The sequence below is a fragment of the Thermobia domestica genome, chromosome 5 (assembly GCF_964235325.1).
Source record: "Thermobia domestica chromosome 5, izTheDome1.hap1.1, whole genome shotgun sequence".
In the NCBI taxonomy this organism is placed as follows: domain Eukaryota; kingdom Metazoa; phylum Arthropoda; class Insecta; order Zygentoma; family Lepismatidae; genus Thermobia; species Thermobia domestica.
The window spans coordinates 117,927,716-117,951,239 of NC_137458.1; the positions used below are offsets into that span (position 1 = coordinate 117,927,716).

At 33.7% G+C, this 23,524-nt stretch overlaps 1 protein-coding gene and 1 long non-coding RNA gene across 4 annotated transcripts in view; one reads left to right on the forward strand and one right to left on the reverse strand.

The window, feature by feature from the left end:
• The window catches only part of LOC145686065 (uncharacterized), a 71,068-nt gene extending 49,749 nt beyond the window's left edge, over positions 1-21,319 (forward strand). Inside the window, exons 3-5 of one of the 2 annotated variants that reach the window (XR_014131512.1) lie at positions 10,015-10,108; positions 16,035-16,200; positions 20,695-21,319. This is a non-coding gene — a long non-coding RNA (uncharacterized LOC145686065). The remainder of the gene's footprint in view (positions 1-10,014; positions 10,109-16,034; positions 16,201-20,694) is intronic. The other variant, XR_014131513.1, reaches the window with a different exon arrangement.
• The window catches only part of bs (serum response factor blistered), a 217,938-nt gene that overhangs the window by 93,309 nt on the left and 101,105 nt on the right, over positions 1-23,524 (reverse strand). The gene's annotated exons all lie outside the window — the stretch shown is intronic.

Sequence of the window (23,524 nt, forward strand, 5' to 3'; positions counted from 1 at the left end):
TTAAGAAAGCTTATTTCTGGAAAGCTGTGTGCACCTTACAAACAAAACTATAGCCGGCGTATTTCATTCGATTTTATTTCAAGCCATAAGTGAAAGCACTTCAGGATATTGTGTAGTGGTGCCGCCACTGAGATATCGAGGAGCCCATAAATAAAATTAGTGCGCAAGCAGGACATAGAAAGAAACAAAACAATACAAAAAAACACTGAGAAAAAATGTCTCCATCAACGCCGACTAGTTCTTATCGGCTTTCTGTAGGACTTACAAGAAAAAAAAAATGAATGTTAAGTTTCCCTGGAATATATTATTTCGCTCTCCCATGTTGTAATCCTTGAGGGTCAAAACAAGACTAAAGAAGCGATACTTCACAACTACAAAACCGTCATTTGCAAACAGAAGCACAGTACGCCGTCCATACTAAAATGCTGTTTAACCGAACTATGTCCTTATATGGTCAAATCATCACACCAATGTATTTAAAATTCAAGAAGTGTTTGTAAAAAGAAACTAATGTCTCCCTAATATTAATGGAGTCGCGCAGTCTTATTATTATTATTTTAAAAAGAAAAGGAATTACCGTTGATACAATAAAACTCTTTCTGAATGATTTTCCTATTTCACTAGAGAATTCCAAACACTGAAGCGCTCATATAAATCCTTTTATTGTAATACAGAGTGGAAATTAAAAAAAAAAAAAAAAAAGGAAAATAAAAAAAAGATTGTGAATAAAAAGTCCTAAGGACAAACTGGCATCGGTAACTAAACGAAGTCGTACTATTAAGTTCATGAGATATTGCAAGAAATAACAATATACATAATTACGGACGGACATTATATGGATTGAAGAGTATTTTTTCCAATATTTCGACTGAGTATGAAGAAATCATTATCAAAGCAAGAAAAAAAAAGACAAGCTAAATTAGTCTGTGAAGGTAATGTATAGGATTCTATGAAGAATTAAACAATTACAAGTATACATAACCATGTAAAAATAAAGAAAATTGTACGTGTTGGTAAAAAGACTATAACGCAAATTTAAGAAGCATGAAGAAAGTGAGTGCAGTAAATACTATACTGGAATGCCAAGAAAGAGAAAAAAAGAAACATGGGAACTCGAATCAAGTAAATCATCTGATGAGCTTAATTGCAACCCATTTTAGCTTCTGAAAACAGATGAAAAAAAGTCATACTCAAGCGAAAAATTGTATCATTGATAAAAAAACATCTCCTTACTGAAGCATGGCATAATTTTATTAACAACTTTTCAAAACACCAAGAATAGTAGTTTTCTTCTCGCAGTAATTACTGCGTAACTTTGCAACACTTTTAATCGCCATTAACGAACTTTACTTTTCTATGTTTTAAGTTCTAATTTTTATTTCTTTTTTATTACTCTTCGTTCTACATGGGTATACTTGTTTATTCTTCACAGAATACCACTTAATCTTGTACCACTAACTTTCCTTGACATTTTTACTTTCAAGCGACATACGGGTAGAAACGTGGAACTTTATATAAAATTAGTGAATTTGAGATTTTAACGGAACTACAGGAGATTTTAACGGAGATTTAACGGATGACCACTAAACACCGAATATACTCATTAACTGTATATTATAGAAAAAATTTAAAATCATATTGCTTTAAGATAATTACAAAATATTTAATTAAATATTTAAGCATTACTTTTTTTTATCATATATCATAACCCCCCGCTAGTACATACTTCTGGAATTCTTTCACCAAATCCTAATTCATTTGATAAACTTCACAAAATGTTTCACTGACATTTGATTGCTGCTCTTTACATACTGAATTTTACAGGACGCCATATGCTCAGTGTCATTTTTTAGGTTATAGCGGATGTATCGATAATTCGGTTATCAAATTATTTCACGCGTCGTTTAATCTTTCCTTTCAGAATTGTGTCCCATGATTATGCACTGTAGGCTAAACGAAATTAATAATAATTAATGAAAGTGAGTGGTTATTTTTGGAAATAATGAAATGTGAATGTAGGAGAAAACAGGAGAACGGTAATGATGTTCGCCACTAACTCAAAATGACCTGGGATCGGATAAGAGCCCTCTCGCTCAAGAGTTGACCGCTCTGCCACTGAGCCACCATGCCCTCTCAAGCTTACAAACACACTGTCGCATTTATGTAAAAAGTGTTTTTAGGATGTTCGTCAGTTCATATGTGCCAAGATGCCTGTGGATCGCATTGATCAACTATAAAGATTCAAGAAGTAATTTACTTGTGAAGGTAATTTTTCTCGCAAGATTTTCTACAAAACTGCCTTAACGATTTTATTCATATATATATTATTAACAACTTACATGTTTAGGTAAATATTTCATAACAACCTTGCAATAAATATGGCACAATTAGAGCTGTAGTCAAGGACACACGGTGATCCGTATATTCTCTGCTTAATCTTAAGTTATTAGAGAATACCTGAACAGAGCTTCAAGGCGTATAGATTTTTCTTTTGTTTATATGTGTTTGTTTATTTAATCGAATCATGACTCCACTGATAAAGTCATGACACCACTTTCTTTTCTTTCCTATTCTTCGTTGCTATTCAAGTATATCGATCATGCAAAGAAATGCGTGCGTTTTTACTGATTATTCTGCGATCACAAAGAGGAGGAGGGGAATAAAGTAAGAAAAAATGGAAAGATTACATCAGCTCTGTCTCTGTCCAAGTTCGAGTTGTTTTGATTATTGAAAATTAGTACGAAAGTTTTGTTCAACTGTGATATTTACATTTCCACCCTACCTTTTACTTCTAATACATCGGGCGCGATTTTTCTCTGTTCCTTCCCACAACTGGTTGTTTGCTTCTGTATACCTAAACCCACTTACCATTTTTTACCGGTATAGTATTAATGGAGTACCATTAATTCAACGTTCTCCCTCCAGTGTTGGTCACGGACGGTAAAAACAGGAGAAGGAAAAATAAAACCACTAAAAAAAGAAAAAACAAGAAACGGACTTAACCAGAATTGAGCAGTGCTAGCGATAATTTGTCAAAACGAAGGATCACACACCAAATGATGGAAACGCGGGTTGCAATATGGCTTGAGTTAATTTGCGCATACTTTTCTTCGTTGGTGGAAAGTTGCCAACTCATGTTGGTATTTTTTATTTTTATGCCAATACTGTTCAAATTTTGTAATTATTGCCTCCCATTTCTCATATAGCCATCCACGGCCTAGATTTAATTTTGTATTTTTTAAACGAATAAATACATTTTCAGAAACGAGTCTTTACACTTCAGTTTTGGCCCTCAATAAAATTTTTGGATCTTCTATCTTGTGTTGAGTGTCTTTTAAAATGTTTCGACAGACCTGACCTCGCTTTGTCATCCAGGTCTGACAACAAGCATTGTTGAGATTTCTTTTAGTCTTACCTATGTAACTCTCATGGCAAGTACATTTTCTTTTATAGATCCCCAATTTATCATTAGTTCTGTCTAATAGTTCTTAAATTGGGTGATGTTCTCTTTTAAGCTTTAAGGATCTTCACAGCTGTACGAAACCGTGCTGTGTAAAAATCTTCTTTAGTGCTATTGTCATTCTGGGAAAAATAGTTATTTTCACTATCTTGAGTCTCTGATTTCGGTTTCAGGTCTATCGAAACGTGGATTCCTTCTAACCTTGTTACACTAATTTATTAATAATCAAACTGGATACCCATTGATACTGCTAAATTTCAACAAATGACGGATTTTTATCTGTAAATTACATTCCAATGAGGTAAGTCGTATACCACGTAAAAAGAAATTCTTCGAAATATATGCAGATTTATAATGAATATATTGAGTTCCAGTTGAGGTCATATAATGGACACTAGTATCGAACTTATTGTTGTCTCTTCTCATATTTAAATCTACATAAGTAAGTGTCTTCCTTGTCATTTTCTACCTTTGAATTTCAAATTGCTATGTGCTGTTCAATTTTTTTCAATAAAAAATCAAGCTGTGTGTACAAGGAAAATACGTTTATGATTGAAAGTAAAATATTCAAAAAATAGGTACTGGACATGGTATGCTGTTACAGATACGTGGACGATGTACACTCATGTCCAAAATGATTGTCGCATATCTATAACTGTCTTCTTGTAAGAATATAATTTGATTATGATTTTGCAGGGTACTTTCAATACTGATATGCGTATAATCGGGAAATGTAGATTTGTGGTAAATTTCATAGGAAAAGAATTGTAAAAACGAAAATTAGAATGAATAAAACAAAATGTTGCTAAATGGACAAGAAAGTTTTATTTTTGTCTTATTGTTCTTATTTATTTCTCTTTTGACATGAAATTTGCCATATACATGTCTTTGCTGATTATATACATACTAACGTTATAAGAAATACCGGGCGAATTCGTTATCAAATTATATTCTTACAACAACATATTTATAGACATGCGACAATAATTTTGGACATGAGTGTACTTTCTTTGTACAAAGATAAAACAGAGTTTGATGAAAAAATTGAACAACACATAGCAATTTGAAATTCCCGGTAGAAAACGAAAAGGAAGGCTAACTTACGTAGATATTAATATGAGAAGAGACAACACAAAGTTAGTTACTAGTGTTCATTATATGCCCACTGCAGGCATTCAATATATGCATTATAAATCTGCTCATTCTGCAATGACTAAAGCAAATATTTGAAAGGATTTCTTTTTCACGTGCTATTCGACTCACCTCTTTGGAATCTGATTTACAGATACAAACTGATAATTTGTTTAAGTTTGGCAGTATGAATGGGTAACCAGTTCTATTATTAATAAATTGACTTAACAAAGCTAGAAGAAATTCACGTTTCGACAAATCTGAAACTACTCAATGACACGAAATGAGTGGGACCTCTATTTTCCCCAGACTAACATCATCACTAAAGAAGATTTTTACACAGCACCATTTTTCGTACAGCTTTGACTCACCCATTCTCCGAAAAAGAAAGAAAGAAAGAAAAAAAACCTTAGAGAAAAACATCATCCAATATTATACAGATCTCAATGATGAAGTGTGGATCTACGAAATAATATGCAGTTGCCATCACAGTTACATAAGAAAGGTAAGACTAAAAGAAACATCAACGTCTGCATGGTGGAACACATTACGGATGTCAAAGTGGGAAATTCGTTGTTAAGTCTGTCTAAACATCTAAAAGAAACAAAACAGAAGATACAAGATTCAAATATTTTATTGGAGGCTAAAAATGAAGTAGAAAGACTAGTTTTTGAAAATGTATTTATTCATTTAGAAAACTAAAATTAGAAAAAAAAAAAAAAATCATGGGAAGCCCCAACTACAAAATTTTAATAGTATTGGCATAACAATAAAGATATTAACATGAATTGACAACATCAACGAACTAAAGTATGCGTAAATTAACCCATTCATATTGCAACTAGCGTTTCCACCATTTGACGTTTGATTTTTCGTTTTGATAAAGTATCGCTGGCACTGTCAACTACGGTAACTCCATTTCTTCTTTTTTCTTCATGTTTTTATTTTTCTTTCCCTTGCTTTTTCCTTCCTCCGTAACCAAGACTTCAGGGAAGAGTCGAAATCTCAGAAATGCAAACGGTATTCAGGAATTGCACAAACCTATAAGCAGAATAACAATTTGAATTTCCAAGCGTGTCATAACAGTTTACTGATAGAGATAAATTTTGTTCAAACTAATTTTTCAAATGAATTTGTTGATGTTTCATTAAAAAAAAATGAAATGAAGATACAACTTAGGAAAAAATGGGAGCGGGAGAAATTATATGACTGTGGTGTCTACCGTTATACCAAAGAAACACTCGGAATAATATAATATTCGTAATGATAATTACTACGTAGAACAAATTACCACGTACAGCCATCCGTGTCAAATATTTTGGCAGTATTTTATCGAAGCAATTTATTTATTTATTTATTTATTTATTTTATTTTATTTATTTATTTATTTTGACATTTGCCCCATCAAGGAAACAAAATAAGACGAGAAGAAAAAAAGGGTAGAGATAAAATTGTTATAACAGGATGGTCATATCTCGAAATCCCTTAAGGTTACAGACATGAAATCTGGTGTTTGGACTTTCCATTTAAAACAGAGTTGTGAAAAACAAGTTTCATATACATATATATATGGTGTTCATTTATTATGTAGCCAAAATCCACTGGTGAAATGCTCACACCTAAACAATAAAAAAAAAAAAAAAAAAAAAAAAAAAAAGTCCATATGAATATATGGCGAAAAATGCGTTGTTTCAAAGTTACGAGATGCCGAAATCGAGGAAATTGTAATTTTGAGGTTGCCTAGCTCGAAAACTATGAGAGATATCAACGGCGGTTAAAGACATATTAGAGAAACTAGTACCTTGTCTATCTAAATAAACATATTTCAGAGTTGGGTTGTACCGGCGTATATGATTTTAGAGAGAGGGGAGGAAGAGCGGATTCTATACCGCAGCTCCCTCGATAAAATCCGTTGCGCCGATACTCCCAACTCTGAAATATGTTTATTTAGACAGCGAGTAGTTTCTCTAATATTTCTTTAACCGCCGTTGATATCTCTCATAGTTTTCGAGCTAGGCAGCCTCAAAGTTACAATTTTCTCGATTTCGGCATCTCGTAACTTTGAAACAATGAGTTTTCCGCCATATGTTTATATGGACTTTTTTTATTGTTTAGGTGTGAAGATTTCACCGTGGATTTTGGCTACATAATAAATGAACACTTTAAGCCCAGTAGGTTTTATTGGGCATAATTATGTTTTATTAAATTTTGTACCCTTATATTTAAAGCCATATTCCTACTTAAAATACCATTTAAGCATTCATGTTTCCTTGTACACATGAAACGGTGGAATTCCAATGTGAGGCAGCGGTGACACCTCTGGCGCGGGTTGATGGTTCGATCCTAGCTTACATTAAGTGGAGCTTGTGGTTGATAAGAACCCTGTGCATGGGTTTTCTCGGGGGTTCTCTCGTTTCCTCTCACTTTCGCCACGTCACCACTATCACCCATCTCATCATTACAGTTTTCCTTAGCCTCGGTGCATAATCGTGAAGTATTGAACTAAATTTAAGTCGCACAAGGGAATCCGTCAAGTACCATTCGCGTTTTCTGGGGAAAACTTTGATCCTGTTACACTTGCTTATATTTTGATTTCTAGAAATAAAGATGTAGACAATTTTGTAGAGTAACAAAGAGGTGGATAATTCTACATATGCAATATAGAATACGAATAAAATCCCCTATTACGCTTAGGGGGATTTAAATTCCTGAGCCAGTCCAAGGACTGCTTTAGTTCCTCAAAACACGCCAGGCAAATAGTGGAATAGTATCTCAAGATCAGGAGCGAGAGAAAAAAAATGCTTTATTAAATGTATTTTTCAAAGAAAAGGCTTTCTTAAATAAGATGATTTTGAAGAACTGAATTTTTAAAATAAAATTATTGTTTTAAGAACTGAAGTGATGGAAATTTGCTTTCTTACAGTGGATTTTACGATTAAAGGGCCTTAGTAACACGCAGTAATTGTACTTTACTCAGGTTGTGAAAAACCTAGGCACAAAAAAAAAAAAAGAAAAAGAAAAGAACAGCCCAGAAGGTTTTATTGGGTTGAATTGGGTTTTATTGAGCAAAATTGGTTTTTATTAAATTTTATACGTACATTTAAAGCCATATTCCTACTTAAAATATCATTTAAGCATTTATGTTCCATTGTACCTATTTGCAGGGAAACTATGGAATTCATTTGCGGCGCAAAGGAAATCCGTGAAGACCTATCCGCGTTTCATTGGACACACTTCGCATTTGGCACTTGATTATATTTCGATTTGTAGAAAGGAGGAAGTAGACAATTTTGTAAATAACAAAGAAGTGGATAATTCTATGTAATATAAAGAGATGAAATAAAATCCCTTATTTACACTCATGATTCAAGTGCCAGCCGTCCTGACTGAAGATTTCTTATGATTTGATTTAATTTTGAATTTAGCGTCCCTTTCAGTTGCTAGGTTATGTGAGACGTGGACCTACTGCTTTACGTGAGATGAGTTTCCACCGGGAATCGAACCGTCTCCCACGACAATGGGTGTACGCTAACCGCTTAGCCACGACGGAGTTCTGAAGATTTCTGTAGCCTCCCTCAAAACATCTCAAGCAAGTACCAGAATAATACCTCAAATCAGGAGCCAAATATGAAAGAAAGCGGTTTTATAACCTTTTAGCATAAACGCTGTGTCACACACACACACACACGTATCATGAATTATCATTCCATAGAACTTTACATGCTTGCTTCAGCGCTTTTTCGTCTTATTTTCGGAGGGTATAATGATATTTAAGAAAATACATTTTCTGCTCTTTACGTTCCGACGATATAAGGCGATGACGTCCCTTCAAGTTTGGCCTGAAACAAAGCCACGTGGTTTGGGATAGTGTAGAAACATTTCTGCCTTTGTTTCGGAAAAGAGGAAAGAGACGACAGCTTATCATATTATTTATCAGTACTTCAGTTCTACAGTTCATGTGCATATATTACAAAATGAGCGTGATAGCATTTTCCTGTTCCTGTCTCACCATTCCCATTCTTACATCCAAAAATTTTATACGAGTAAGCTCTGAACCAAGCAAGGGAAGTGAGTTTTGTCTTAACTACTTTTTATGTGGATTTGTTGCATTTTTATTAGCAAATGGTAACTGAGTGATGTAATTTAAGTGTAATCCGAGGTATATTAGAAGGATGAGAATTATTACTAGGTTCGGATCTCCAGAAGTAATACATTTGTATTGTCAAATAGGATAGAGAAATATTTTCCCTCGTAACTATTCTAGATTTACGAAAAAAGTAAAACGAAGAAGGATAGGAGCTACAATTGTTGTAATATGATGGCCATATCTCGAAATTCCTTCAAGTTAGAGATATGAAAATCGGTATCTAGGCTTTTCATTTAAAAATAATTAAAGATGTGTTTCTTGATATTCCCCTTAGAAAGGAAGAAAAAAAAAGTAGGGTTTCAATCGTTATAAGATGGTTGTATCTTAAAAAATCCTTAAGATTAGAATATGTTAGCGATATAAAGTTGGTATATAAACTCCTTATTAGAAACAAATAAGAATAGTATGACAAAGCGTTTTTGGAAATTCCGTTTTTAACGAGTGAAAAGGACAATTTATAATTTTTTTTTCTCAATATATAAAACTGACTTCGAGATTGTCAGTCTCATCACCAGCGGAAAACGGACGAACAATCTGAAGTGAATTTTTGAACATAATTACCTCTTGAGACGACATGGGTTTTATCATTTCACTCTGATTAAAATGCGTATTCTAAGGAAGAAAAAGATTAATTTTCTTTTGCAATGTTGCAGTGCGAAGGACGGAAGCAAAGGTTGAAATATGATGTGAGAGGCCGTAGGCCGAGCAAATGTGGGGTCTGGACGCGGAGTCACCAGCTAGCTGAAGGCTTGTCTAGATATACTTATCAATATTCACTTCAGTTTTTTACCTGAAAAATTATATATATAAAAATAAAAACTTTACAACTGTCAAAGGCTTTTCTATTAGAAATAAACTAGTATTTATAATTTACTAGTATATACTTTTCATAAATAATAATGAACATCAGTTTTGTAGTCGTGCCTTCTATTCAGTTAATAATACTTTAAAAAAAAAAAAAAAAAAAAAAAAAACTATTCTTTCAATAACACAATAACCAATCAAAAATGGATAAGTTTACTGAATTCACACAATCTAAACAAATCATCTGAAGAGAGTTTTGGTATATTTGAAATAAACAAGGCAATTACACCAGTAGAAAAGCGTTTGTGAAAAATATTTTTACAAATATTTAACCTTCCTTTTAACTCCTTCAACTGATAAGAGCCCGATTGACTCTAAAATGTCATATAATTGTTATTTACACTTGTGAGTGGTGAGTGTCCGACTTTTTTCCCCTTCAATTAGACGTTAATTGTATCTTTCTTTTGCACAGATTCTTCTGAATATCTATCAGAGATGTCTTCGATAATATTTACTACTTAGCTGGTGGTCCAGCAGTCGACCAACTGATTGAGAAACTACGCTAAGTAAGTATAGATTCAATTAGCACAAGTAGAAATACTACAATACAAGTGGTTGGAATAAAGGAGTCCTAAAACGGAAGTAGAAAACGAATGAATTACAATAAAATTGTAAAATACAATCTCTCTAACACACATTCACACAAAAAAAGCACTAATCTCTTTCGCTAAGATACTTCATCAGGCAAGGAGGGTCAGAGGTAGGAAGAAAAGAAAAATCAAAAGAGCAGAGAAAAAAAGCTGAGAAGTGTTATGTATTCGCCATGTTTTTTTCACGATCACGTGATGTGTTCCCAGAGTATACATCAACTCATTTTCAAACTGTGTGCCATCACCGGTGTATCGGAAGAAAGGTTAAGACACTGAAAGTAATTAACGACACAGATCCTCCTTAAGGGAATATAATGTACGCTTTATAGAAACGTTTATTATTTATATCTTTCAAAACGATAACAATAACTACTTTTCATTATTTGATAGTCAGGCAGTTGCGATTACATAGGTAATGTTTCTTTATGATAAAAATACAAAGCAACATGGCATTCATTAGCTATGCAAAAGAACTTACAAGTTTTTATAGGTGTGCTGTAGCCTTTTAAATAACACAATTAGTGTAATAAAAACTCAAGACGATTAAAAAACGCTGCTGTAAGTAGATAGGAGTTTAGTAGAGGAAGGTAACACTAGTAGAGTCGGTAGATCCGTAGGAATCCCAAAGAACTAAAGGAATAATAAATGAAGACCGAAAGAATGCATGATACAGGAAAAAAGTTTAAAAAAAATAAAAATAAGAAATTACACAAAAGTAATTAATTTAATAAAAATAAATGAATTTCTTATAATAATAATAATAATAATAATAATAATAATAATAATAATAATAATAATAATAAATTTTAAAATGGAAGATCAGATATATTATACGGTATATATATAGTAATAATAATATATCTATACGGTATATAGTAATAATTATAAAGTAATTTGCAATTTTGTTTAGTTTAATGTCCTATGATTATGCATAGAGGCTACGGAAGACCGTGACGATTAGATGAATGGTAGAATGACGGAAATGGAAGAACCCCGAGAAAATCCACGCACATAGTGTTTGTTCACCACAAAGCCCACTTAGCAGGGAAATTAGCAACAGATAAAAATAAATGTTGATTGATTTTGAGTTTAACGTCCATTTCAGCGGCGAGGCTATATGAGATGGACCTACTGATTAACGTGGAATTCGAACCACATGAGCTCCCGCCGGGAATCGAACCCGGGTCTCCCACACCAAAGACGCGGACACTAACCGCTTAGCCACGAAGGAGCTCATAAAAAGAAATGTTTAGTACACGGAGTGGTTGTAGTTGCGCAGGGTGTTACACACGACTAAGACCAGGGAGGCGCTTTGCGGATAGGATGGTAATGAGAAGTCTTTTCTTAACTTTCTGAGGTATACAAAGAATCTGGGGAAAAATCTTGTGGTTTCTCATTTATTTATTGACAGTTTCTTTTATACGTCAAAATTAAAGCTCTGCAGCCTTCTCCAAGCACTTAACCACGTTCATATATTATTTTTCAAACAATAAATATACACAGATAACAAACAATTATAAAAGAATATGATAAGAAAAAACAAACACTACGAAAAAGATTCAGATTTCCACGTAGAGAGAATACAATCCAAAATTTAGTAAGAACAAAAACGGAGGAAATATGAAACGGAATATCGCTAAATACGTAAATAAATATGTAAGTATAATATACGTGAAAACACTAGAAATAATAGTAAGTCACGCGTATGATACGAATGTATTTTTGAGGAATATTATCTCATGTGCTACGCATATTTTTGTCTTTGTAACTGTTATAAGAGGACTTTGTTGTTATTATTATTATTATTATTATTATTATTACGATTACTCTTTGGCAGCTGTTGATACGTTATGTTGGCCCACTTACGTGGAAGGTGTGATCAAATGTATTATGTGATATGTTGCGTGTTCAGGGATAGATAGACTGGGAATTTGAGCGCTTTAAAAATATCAGTGATTGTTGATGTGAATCAAAAGACTAGAGTTTTAGCACCACTGGGATCGTAAGGTCAGATTGGTATCGAACATCCCGAACAGGTTTTACATCTGGATTTCAGGCGTTTCTTCGATGGAAGTGTGTACGTTATTTAGGGATCCAGTTCTCGTAATGAGGCTCTGAATGTTAGGAAGCATTCAGTAAATGATTTTACGGCGGGTAGGGTGTATGGCGAAGCAAGATTCATTGTTTTCTATAGGGAATGCACGCTGGAATGGTATTGGGGCAGCTAGTAATAAAGCGATTTTACAGTAGCAGATCGTTTTTTGCAAGATTGAAATATCCCATAAAAAATACTAGAAATTAAGATTAACACTGTCCGATGTTGGATATCAGTTCGACCTTCCAACACACACAACGATAACATCCTTGCAACATATTTACATCTTTATATGTATTCGCAGTCCAGCCTTCCAAATCGGCGATTTAAAAAAAAAAATCGAATTTTTTTATCTACCTGTATCAGAGCACACAATCAATCACAATAGTACATTTTACCAAACCCTCCGCGTACCCTTAAGATCGTTCTCCCAGACACTTCCACGTCCCTCAGAAAGAAGCGGGAAGACACATATCATTCATTTTGTACTTGAACCGCCGCCCTAGATGTTAGTCATCCATAATACCCTATCTCATTACACTCATTCCGTTTTGCGTAGTTTCCTTTTCTTTGCAAATTTATTACTGTTAATTTAGATTATGTCATTATTTACAATTATTTTTCCAACACATTTCTGGTTGTCTTCTGCTTTTTTATTTTCATTTTGTTTGCTTATTATTTGTTCTTTTTTTAATGTCTTCATCCATTTTTATACTTCAATTATTTTCCTTACATTATACCAAATTATACATTCATTATTCCTTCGCTCCATTACACTTTTACGGACCTACCCGTCCCAATACTTTTATCTTTCTCCATTAAACAGTCCACCTACTACTTGCAGCCTGTTAATTATCACGTAGTCACATGACCCTGCATTCGAAACATGGTGCCTAATCGGATGCTTTCAGGTTTTTCTCTTTGTCTTTCTTTTTTTCCCTTACTTCTTGCCCATCTTCTCTGTTAAGAGATTTTTAGCAAAAGTGCTAATAATATATATTTTTGGTATTATGATTATATTCTCATTATTTTCTGACATGTAATTTATTATATATCGACTATTCGTGTCAGACGCATATCTGATACTCTTCAAGAAAAAATTTCCGTAATAAGAATCATCGCAGCTTTTCTTTCAGACTTATGTAAAGTAGAATTACTATCACTGAAGGTTAACCAGATACTCGTAAATGATGTTACTTTTTATAATTTTCCTGCTTGGTGTACGTGCACTGCCACTCAAACATTCCGTAATGTTATAGATTTGTTCCACTAATAACAAGTAAAAGAATATTTCTTTAAAATACCGACAGTTATTCAACAAGTTTTTATACTGTTGTCAGAATTAACCTATTTACGAATGTCAACGTAGTTCAGTTTTTAACATTATTTTTCTTAAATACTTACAATTCATTTAAAATAATTTTAAAGTTAAAGGGAAATAAAATAAATTCATCATCGTAATACTGCGCTGGCAACGTTTCTATGGGATAATTATTAACAAATATGTTCACTGCTATTGGCACTAATTGTCTCGCCTATTTTAAAACCCAAGATAATTTAAAAAAAAAAAAAAAAAAAACTCTTATACTAAAAGAAAAGCTGCCCACTTCATATTGGAATTTATTAGCGACAACGGTTAGGCCTACTATACATTATAGGATAGATCCTAGTAAAATTATTACGATTTATCCTAGAGTCAAAATCTCAAAGTGTATGGCGTCAGATCGCATGTCCTTTCCTGTGTTCTGAACGATCCTATGAGGTTTCTCTTGTTTAGAGGAGGCTCTATTTCGAAAAGAAAATTCGTAAGATTTCGATTTAAGCGACATCAGGTGAGAGAAAGTGAAAACAAAACAAGTGAAAACAGACAACTGATGCGATATGTGTTGCTAATTTAACTTCTGATCGTGCAGGTTTACTTTTGGTGCACCACTCGAAATAACTGTTGAAAAATTATAATTTGTCATTCATTTCCTTATTATTGTTTCCTAAATGATGTGGGTTGAGCGACATGAAAATATCTCACAAGGCATAAATAAAATTCAAGGGGACTATCAAAAGCAATTATTGAAAAACTGCAAGTCTTTTACAGGGTGTCTACTAAAATTCCAAAATGAAATTTCGTGACTTTTTCGTGACCTTTTCTTTACCAAATTACAGTTTTCTAACATTCTGAAGAGCGAATTTGGGTGCAAATTAGGCCGAATTTTCATCCATGCGATAGAAACGTACTTTACTAGTGATTCGGTAGCGTCTAAAGCCGACTATAGACATTTTTGGTGGTGAATTTTGACGTTTTATAAAACAACATTTTCCAATATGTACTTACATTTGTACAGTTAAAAAAAAATCGTGATCCCAAAAGCTAAATTTCGTGATTTTCATGACCGTTTTCTGATTTCATGACATTCGTGACCGATAGACACCCTGTTTTACGATTTGCCTATAAATACAGCGTCCGAATGTATAGTATAAAAACTATAGTGCAAAAATCACAAACCAGCCAGTGCTAGGTGGCCAGTGAAATGCACGAATGCTATCTAAACGAGTCAGTGCAAGGCGAAGCGGAGAAACGTGTGTCAGCGAGGGGCTGCATTCGAAGGAAGCAGGCACGTCAGCGAAAGTAGTGCAAACGAGTGGGTTTTGGCAATGATACGAGTTTGAACAGCACTGGTCATGGTATCATGCTAGTAGCCCTCATCTTGTTAATACAAATTACAGCTTCTGTAAATTGTGCAGAAATACACCGGTGGTGGAAAATATCACCGGTCATCTTTTATATGCACTCACTTAGGTAAATATTTCGCATGAGTCCAGGAGAACGTAAAAAATACAAAGTTTACAGGAGAAATGGAAGACCCAAGTACTTAGACCAAACACAACCTAACCTAATGGAACTAAACTAACCTAGTATTAATAGGAAAATAGCGAAATTCTATTATTTTTTGGAAATTATGCGGACTCCTATACTAATATAATATAGCCTAATCGCAAATAACCTGAACTAACCCAAACGAAACTAATGTGAACAGAAACTACCGAAATTGTAACATTTCTTAGAAAAAGTAGCTGGACCTCTTCTGATATGCATTGTCCCTCACTTGTTTTATCCGTCGTAAAACACTTATAATGATTTTACACTTGTAAACATAAAATATAGGTGTATTACTTTGTATTTAATTTTATTGTTTGCAGATATTTGTTCTTTATAAATATGTCTTTTCATGCAAAGTACTGAATTTTACCTGTAGATCTTCTAAAATGTGGTGCGCCGAAAGTACACCAGCACCCTTCTGATTTTTATAGTTTTTTTCTTGTTTTTTTTTTTTTTTTTAAAGAGGTATCCAATTTAACAATATAGCGCCTGGATTAATATTACTATTATGTGCAGTGTAATTAGCATAGGAATTCATCAATTTTGTACTTTTATTAAATAGAACTATTTCATAATATTGAATAACGTCATTCGGTCTGACAGGAAAACTAGCGTGCATGGCGCAAAACGGTAGGATTTCCTACGAGATATGTCATAACATTTTTCCGAAGATAAATCCTAAGATATTTCCTAGGATTTATCTCGTAGTGTATAGCCGGCCTTACTGTATTTAGTCAGAAGATAATGGATTGAATATTAAGTAAACTTGTGTTCCGATTATTAACATGTAAATTTTGTACTTACCTATTATGAAAGGGAAATATATATTAATCTTGTAGTTTTTCAAGTAAGAATTAATATTTACTTTTCAGTTGCCAGGCAGTTCTGATGCAAGAATATGTGGAACCTGAATTAGAACTTGTGTAGACGATGGAGACAAAATGATGACAAAGTAGTCAGAGTCTTCCGAGAAAGATCAAGTATTTTCAGTTTAAAGGACTTTTACACAACGCCAAACTAAATTTGCTTATTGTCAAGGTAAAGTTCGTGTAATTGAAAAACATTACCTTTATTTCTCTTTCTCGCCACATGCACACATTCTCTTACTATTTTTGAGTTATTCAGTTAATGACAAATCGTCGCATGAGAACCAGAGGAACGTAACTCCATTTTCGTAGGTTTACAGGCGAGAAGACTTTTTTTTTTTTTTTTTAATAGAAAGATGTGTTTTTAATAAGATAGTAATTGAGCTACATTACAACAAATGATTGACAAGGAGAACAGATGGCGTTACGTTCCATTTACACCAAGTGGTGATTTCAAAATTGTGTCCAAACATGAAGAAAACGAAAACCATATTTTTGGAGTTACGTTCCTCTGGTTCTCAAGTGACGAAATGTTATAATTTTAAAAAGTAGGATATTAAATTATTATAAAATAATAAGTGCCTAACACATTATATTTAATTTCCAATATTTGAACGGCTTGGGGAAAGACAATGATAGGTCACATTTTTTTTAACTTTCGAGTAAACTGGAAATGAATGTTCAACATTCCCATTCAATGCAATGTAATAACACATACCAAACAAACTTTCCCTGCCATCTGTAGGCACATTTCCGAAATTAAACTACCTACATACTGTTCCTGTGGTCCGATCTCGACACATCCCACCTAATAACTCAATTTCACCTGAAGTGGTCCTTACGAATGTCTTCGCTCGACTCACTCATTTTTCAACGTGCCTGTTGTTTTACTAACTCTCAAGTGGCATCCATATTACTGTTGGTCAGTTTTAATTGTTGGTGTACCTACAGATCGAACATCACTAGAAAGCAGTAAAACTACTTAAATTTATTCAGTTAACCAGTTAGGTTATTTTTGTGCCTAGAATTTGCATACATAGCAATTCCATCATGTCATGGAATCACGATTAATTCAGGGGAAAATGAAGCATGACTGGGGATAAAAGACGGATAGAGAACAAATTTCTTGTTCTTCCATATACACATATTCTCGCATTTAGAAAAATCTAATGGAAGTGTGATGCTATGAAAAGAGAGAAAGGAATAAAAAAATTGACGCCATGATAATTATGATAATTATTTGAAAATTATGTAGTTACCGGGGGCCAAATGAATTTTCAGTTTGAGGCATGTTTGATAATCATGTGGTCACCCCATAGTTAGTATTATATTTATGATACAGAATTTTTATACCGCATGGGTAAATGGTTAAACATGGTCAATAACTTTCCATCTCCTCAGGAGCGTTATTTCAGATTTTTCTTTGGGGGGGGGGGCGGCAAGACCCCTTCATATAAGCAAAATTTCGCGTTTTTCACTGACTTTCTACTATTCTTTGATAAAATCTATATAGATCTCAAACTCAGGAGGAGGGACAATTGCTCCTCCCTGTCCCCCTAAATGACGCCCCTGCATCTCCTTATCTCTAAGATTTATAATCAAACAGGAAGACAAATATTACTATACGTTGATACTTATACTTTTGTTGTCATTTGAGGGCAAACAACCCCCTCATTCAATTCCTGTTCAATCAATTAACTGTATATTTGTTCAACATACAAAAACGGATATCTTTATAGAGTGGATAAATTTAACTATTTCTATAAAAACCAAAGTTCTAGTAGGAGATATATTTATTGTTGGTAATTTTACCCTCAAAATGTGCGAGTTCATGTACAGTATTGGCAATATTGAAAAACCACACTCGACAGCTATGCAGATGCAAATTATGGTGTAGGGGAGGGAAAAAAAGGAAGGGAACTACCACAAATTAGGAGAGGATTAACGTCACCATGGGATACGTAACCTACCGACGTATTTGAAGAAAAGAGTCTGTATTAAAGAAATATGCAAGCGGTTATATGTCAAATCTAGAAAGAAAAGTAGCTGCTTGTAAAATTATGGTAAATTCTAAGAAAAGTCTCAGATCACTCTTTTGAGAAGTGTGTTCCAATTAGATAATCTCCGTCCTTCCTCATTGCTCAGGAAAGGGAAGTTCGTGACTATTTGAACGTTGTTTTCCATCATAATTAGTACATCCGTCGTGGAGCAATTGCATGATCCCTGAACTCCCCAGATCTAACATTTCCTAATTACTTTGTAAGGGATTTTTTAAAAGACTGTGCGAGTACAAGAAAACCTAAACAGGTGATTTCAAACGAAAAATTAATTTAGCTTCCCCCAAGAACAACTATCAGCTGTTACAAGAAACATGTCATATATTAGATCAACATTATGATTGATGTTCAATGGAGACTGTGTAAAGCAATGTTATAAGGTCATGTATAGTAAATCTCCTCTATTTCAACGTTATGTTCATAAAATTTCACAAAATAAGATTCAGTGGTATGTATTTAATTGTGCTTTTATTTTATACATATGTAAACGATTATCTTATATTACCTAAGTTTTCTTTAATAATTGTTTTTGTTTGGAAGATTTGCTACAAGGTACTTTACTGTATGCATCAGTTGCGTAATTACACACACCTTATTATAATAGCGATAGTTCTCAGTCTGTGGGTAACCCTGATCTCTAATAGTTAACGGTCGTTGCGTCGCCATGGAATCGAATGGGAACGTACAGTGCGAACTATTTGCGTATTCTATCGATAGTAGCGGTATCTTGTGAGCACTATCGCTTACTCATCTTTGGCAAGGAATTCATACAGTAAGTTTAGGGGTTCGAGATTAGATGATGTGAAGCTCGAGTTTGTGAAATGTGAGTGCTTTTCAAACATGGCTTATGATAATTTTTCTGACCTAATATTAACATAATCTTATTAACAATTAGTGTTATCATAATTAAGTAAAACATCATCAATTAACTAACATAACCAAAACACAAGAAAAAGCTATTATTAGGAAAGAGGAAAACTAAGAAACTGATTTTGAAATGCTAAAACAAGAACTATGAAGATCTTATCAACTTTATAACATTATTCATTTAGAACAATTATAACGCAAAAACAAAGAATCAACTTTGGGTTAAGTGTCGCAGAGTAGGTTCAGGAATATAGAACCTAACCTAAACTAAACTAATCTTATCTAAACTAAATTAAATCAAACTAATCTATGCTATCCTATCCTACTCTACTCTACCCTAAGCTAATGTTATTCCCTTCGAAGTAGTTCCCTTGGGCAGCTGTACACCGGTGGAGTCGTTGTTCCCACTCTTGGTAGCAGCGCTGGAAGTCTTCAACTGGTATGGCCGTAAGCTGATCGCTCACAGTCTTTCGAATGTTCTCCAGCGTTCCAAAATGACGTCCTTTTAGAACATGTTTCAATTTCGGGAAAAGGAAAATGTCACAAGGAGTCAAATCAGGTGAATAGGGGGGTTGAGGAACAACAGTAATGCGTTTTGAGGTCAAAAATTCACTGATGGAAATGACCGTGTGACACCGGGCACTGTCATGATGAAGCATCCACTTGTCTGCAATGTCTGTTCTCACACGAATCACTCCTTTCCTGAGCCTTTCAAGGACACTTTTATAAAACACTTGGTTGACAGTTTGTCCTGATGGAACAAATTCTTTGTGCACGATACCCTTACTATCAAAAAAAAAAAAAAAAAGCATTGTTTTTTTCTTTGATTTGCTCATTCGACATTTCTTCGGTCTTCGTGTGCTGCTCTTCGCTTTGCCGCTTTGTTTCAGGATCGTACTAAAATATCCAGGATTCATCCATCACCTGTGATCACATAATTGAAGAATTCTTGGTCATTGGCAATCCTCTCAAGATGATCAACACACACGTTTTTTCGATGTCCTTCTGTTAAGTTGTGAGGTTTTTCGGCACAAATCTTTCGCATGTTCAAATCGTCTGTCAAAATTTTATGTACCGTGAAAGTGTTTAAATTTAACTGTTCACTCATCATCCTTATTGTTAAACGATAGTCTGATCTCACAAGAGCCCTCACACGTTCAACGTTTTCGTCGGTTTTTTAAGTTGAAGGTCTCCTTAAGTGAGGTTCACCTTCAACGTGTTCTCGGCCTTCCAAAAATGATTTGTGCCAGCGGAAAACTTATGCTCTTGATAAGCAATGTTCCCCATAGGCTTGTTTCAACTTTCCAAAAAGTCACACTCGCGGATTCACCAAGTTTAACACAAAACTTTATTGCACAACGTTGCTCTAAATTCCGATGCTTCACTGATGGCGCTGTCAAAAATAATGTGTTACCTGTACGGAGTTGTAACTCGGACTGAGGAAGTGGAAGGGATAAACAAACCGGTCTAGCACAGGCCGGTAGACACAACGTTGCCAGATCGCCCGCAGTATTGCCAGTCTCATTACTTTTCTCACACACCTTGTAATGTTAGTAAGTAACTAATAAGAAAACAAGTACGAGACTAACTGTGAATCATAGTTTCGAATGAAAATATCAATACGAATAATACACAAACAGTATTGATGATCGTATTTAATTACTTAATTGTTATTGTTAACTATTTATTCTAGAACTGACTTATTCTGGGCCAGTTTTCCTAATTATATTCTATCTTTACAGGTATATCCAAAGGCAACTTTTCTTCTCTACTGGCAGGGAAAGAAGAATTTCACATATTGAAATCAAATTGGAGAAGTGCGTGTTACCTACTATCACGACTTCAGTTACGTGTTTCTGGACTTTCTTCATTCACAAGAAACATAGCTAATCCACAGTTTCCCATAATTTATGATCGAATACCGCTAAGGAGAAAAGTTTTTATTATTTTATTTATAATAATGTTATACTGTAAATATATTACAGACACACCGTAATACTTGCCAGTAATAAACAATTCTCTATACACATTCACATCTCCAGAAATATATAAATACACATTTCTTTAACGATGTGGAATATTTATATATTGCTCGTTTCATGGATAGCATTTAGATTCCGTGAGAGGTATGTATACATTTGATTTACGCATTAAAATAATGCACAAGGTTGAAATTCAGTAACTTGTACAATTGCAGCGTTTTATATTTATATAACTTGAAAATCTTGTTATTTCGAATCAACACTTCTATTAAAAGTAAGTGAAGTATTTGTGACTTTTCCAACCTGTGTGTTTGAATACATGTGTAATGATTTCTTTTATTAATCTGTACTTTTGAAAATAAAATATATATTTTGTTGTCTTGTGCTTTATTCTTAATTAAATTATCTTGTTCAACTAACTGCTTAACAAAATTTTTTCATTTTTTGAATTTTACTTGTTCCGGTGTTTGTTTTCCAGTGGAGTTCATAGCAGTTCAAACTAAAGGTTCATCGTCTATAACATGACCACAATATAATTCCATGCATTTCGACTTTAAGACTAGTACATAAATAATTAATACTCTTCTGACCAGAGTATATACTTATTTATTAAAACTACAATAAGGCTTAACAATTTCAATAACTTAATGTTGTCTTCATCAGGTGTTACAGAGATATTTCTGCCAGTTAATGTCTGATGAAGATGACGTTAAGTTATTAAAACTGTTATGCCTTATTTTAATTTTAACAAATAAATATATACTCTGGTCAGAAAAATATAAATTATTTATAACCACAATCTTCGAAGGTTATTCACCAAAATCAATATCACAATCTTTTTAATGTTAGTGAACAACTTAAAGACCATTTTAAATATAGAAAATGTAAAAAGTAAGCCAGATGGTATGTAGATACTACCATACTTATTTTCTACATCATTTATTATATATATATATATATATATATATATATATATATATATATATATATATATATATATATATATATATATATATATATATATACTCATTCTTCATTGTCTAACTTATTCACTTCTTTCTCTACTTCTTTTCCCACTTATGTAGGTCGACCTTTATAACGAGATTTCTCTACAAAGCACTGCCTCGGACTGTTTCTCTGTTAGACCTTTCTCCCATCTCCATCCATTTCATTCTTGGCTGCCTCCTCTTATTATTATCCCATACATCGAACGTAGTATTCTCATTTCAGAAACGCTTTATCTTTTTTGATGTGCTTTTCCACATTACACTGGCCATGTTTCTGCTCCGTAAATCATTGCTGACTTAACCACTGTTTTTTTTTTTTTTTTTTTTTTTTTTTTTTAATCATCCTTTTATTCTTTACTGTGATTCTACAGTAACAGAACGCCACATACTTTCTTCCAATATCGCTATCCCTCTTGCATTCTGTATGTTATTTCTATGTCCAGATCACCATCCTTGCCAACAGATGATCCTAAATATTTAAAGTTTTTAACTTCATTAAATCTTTTTATTTGTAGCCTTACTTTCCCATTTATTTCGTTCAATTCGAGATATTCCTTTTTCTTTCTATTGATTTTAAGGCCTTTACCTTCCGAAGATTTTTTTCTAAGATTTTCCGAGGATTTTCTCTACTTTCCTTTCAAATTCTTCCCTGTTTGTATTATATAGTACATCAGCGAACGTCACACACCAGAGATCTTCATCCCTTGCAGCTTGAGTTGTCCATGACAATGTTGATGAGGTATAGGCTTAAAGTTGAGCCCTAGTGTAATTCAACACGATCAGGATTTGGCGTGTTAATCCCATACTACTTCTTACTTGAATCATAGCTCCTGTATATATATGTATCTTGGATTATTCTTATGTACATCTCTGACACTCACTTCTTCCTCAAACATCTCCATACTTCCTGACGTATTACTCTGTCACTGGCCTTTTGTAAACCAATGAAGTCCATATGCAATCCGTTTGCTTTTCCATAGTTTGTGTCTATCGTACTTTTTCCTGGCATAAATTTAACTTGTTCTTCTTGTATTGATGTTTTCTCCCGTAATCGCCCATCTACATTTTTCTCCCAAATCTTCATCGTATGTGACATTAGTGTTGTTTCCACAGAACTGTACATCTCCTTTCTTTTTAAAAATGGGTACCGTACCACTAATCTCCCAGTGACTTTGGCATTTCTTCTTGTTGATAAATTTTCTGCATCCCATACGATATCTATACCTTCTGGCCCCAAACTCTTCCATGCTTATACTGGTATGCCATCAGTAGACTGAAACACTTTTGCAGTCTTCATTCTCTCTAACGCTTTCTCCATTTCTTCCTGGTTTATTCTTGATGATGTTCGAAGTGTACACTGAAAACTTTCCTCGCATTTTCTTCATTTAAAAGGTTTTATGGTCCATTTCTCTTTAACGCTGTCATCATCGGTAAGCACCGCCCCTTGGTTATCTATTATTTGCCTAGTATGCGTAATATCCTTTGTTCCCTTGTTTCTACTTTTTGCTAACCTCTATAGCTTCTTTACTCTACCTCCTTTTTCAAGTTCGTCATACATTTCTTCTCAAGCTTGTGCTTTTGCT